Below are 2220 nucleotides of genomic sequence, written 5' to 3' on the forward strand. Positions count from 1 at the left end.
TGCTGCTGAGTGGTAGCCCATGGATGTGCACTATAAAGGTGAGCTTGTAGTCACAGTATGTGCTATTGTCTACACCTCTGGTGAGGGAATGGAGTCCAGGATTGAGTTAAATGTCAAGGAACAATCTCAGCACACTGCATCCCCACCCTCAACACACACCTAGGCTATAAGCCTGGCTTACCTATTGCTCACTAACAACTTGAAGAAGAACTCAGGTGGGTAGATGCTTTGGGGGANGATGTCATANCANGGGGAGTTCTCCAANCACAGCCACCTACAAGTCCAAAAGTTGACAGCTGTAGCACCTACACTCCAGGGGAAACACTAATTTCTCCAATCTGCCTGCTGCTTGGTGACTATGGTGCTTCAGACTGAACTTGGGGCCTCATGAGAGTTAGACAAGCATTCTACTGCTGGGCCAAGACTCAACTCATTGCAGTACTGCAGGCAAGTGTCCTCCAACAGAGCCACACTTTCAGTCTCTAGTCTCTGCCTTCAACAGCCTACTCCATTCACTCAGAGGGTAAGTGTGGCTTTCATCAAACAGACTGGCTGCTCAGTTGCTGCCTGCTGCCTCCACCTGCCAACTGAACCAGATGTTGGATGGTAGACCTACTGTGTGCCACCTTCATCCCACAAGTACAGTCTGGACACCAGCTAAGTACAGACTCACATCTTTTCTCACTAATTCCCTCTTGACCATTATTCAATAAACCCAGACGGAACATGGTCTTGGGTGCAGTTGGTTCATTTGTCCATCTTGAGGTGGAAGTTTCTGGCTGTATCGTATGATGCTGAAGCATCTGAGAACCCTTATTACAAGTAGATTTTAAAAAAAATCTAAGCCTTGGGCTGTCGAGATGGCTCAGTGGCTAATAGCACTGACTGCTCTTCTGAAGGTCCTGAGTTCAATTCCCAGCACCCACATGGTGGCTCTCAACCATCTGTAACTGATCTGATGCCCTCTTCTGGTGTGTCTGAAGCTAGCTACAGTATACTCATGTGCATACAATAAATAAAATCTTAAATTAAAAAATTCTAAGCCGGGCCAGGCATGGTGGCGCATGCCTTAAATCCCAGCACTCGGGATTTCTGAGTTCGAGGCCAGCCTGGTCTACAAAGTGAGTTCCAGGACAGCCAGGGCTACCCTGTCTCAAAAAACCAAAATAAATAAATAAATAAATAAATAAATAATTTAAAAAAATCTAAACCTAGAATGGAGAGATAGCTCAGCAGTAAAGAGCACTGACTGCTTTTCCAGAGGTCCTGAATTCAATTTCCCAGCAACCACATGGTGACTCCCAACCATCTGTAATGGGGAACCGATCCCCTCACCTCTGGTGTGTCTGAAGACAATGACAGTGTACCAACATACATGAAATAAATAAGTCCTAAAAAAAGAAAAAAGAAAGAGAGAAAGAAAGAAAACAAAACCTAAGCCTACACATTTGCTGCCTTATGTTTTTCTTTCATTGAGTTAGAAATGGTTTTCAAGCCCCTGCATACTAATTAGGTCCTCTATAGTTTCTTCATTTGTTAACATCTCCACTTAGCTGTCAATGAACTCTGACCATGAGTTAACTTGTTCCTTCTTAATTTTTAAAATTGTATTTTGTGTCTATCCAAATTGTGCTATAGAGAGACAGGTCCTCCAGGAGACAGGGACAGGCTCTGAGTGGCCAGGACCAAAATGTGAGGAGGTAGATATGCAGGCAGAGGGTCAGGGAAGGTTGTGGAGGTTCAGGCTAAGGCTCAGGTTGGGAAAGGCATGTGAGAGTTCAGAGGGATTGACTGCCCATCTTGGGGAAAAAAGGGCATGGCTGAGCCCTCCTGAAGGAAGGAGCATGTGATCTAAGGCTGCAAGCAGAGTAAAAGGCCCCAGACTTCCAGGAGAGCCTCTCTCTATGAAGGAGAGCCCTCCTTTGGAAACACTAATACGGTTAAGGTGACTATCTGGGAAGCCTCTTAGAGACAAACACAATGGGCCAGAAGGATGAGGTGTGGAAAAGCTTGTGCAAAGGGCAGATCAATAACCCCCACATTTCAGAAGTAGGACAATCATGATTTTAAGGATAGGTGGAGCCACATAGTGAGACTCTGTGTAAAACAAAAATACCAGGGCGGGGCTGGTGAGATGGCTCAGTGGGTAAGAGCACCCGACTGCTCTTCCGAAGGTCCAGAGTTCAAATCCCAGCAACCACATGGTGGCTCACAACCATC

General features: G+C 45.8%; 1 protein-coding gene across 1 annotated transcript in view; it reads right to left on the bottom strand.

The window, feature by feature from the left end:
* Positions 1-2220, bottom strand: part of Catsperg (cation channel sperm associated auxiliary subunit gamma) — a 545789-nt gene that overhangs the window by 513277 nt on the left and 30292 nt on the right. The window lies entirely within an intron of this gene.

This window comes from Mus caroli, chromosome 7, assembly GCF_900094665.2.
Source record: "Mus caroli chromosome 7, CAROLI_EIJ_v1.1, whole genome shotgun sequence".
In the NCBI taxonomy this organism is placed as follows: domain Eukaryota; kingdom Metazoa; phylum Chordata; class Mammalia; order Rodentia; family Muridae; genus Mus; species Mus caroli.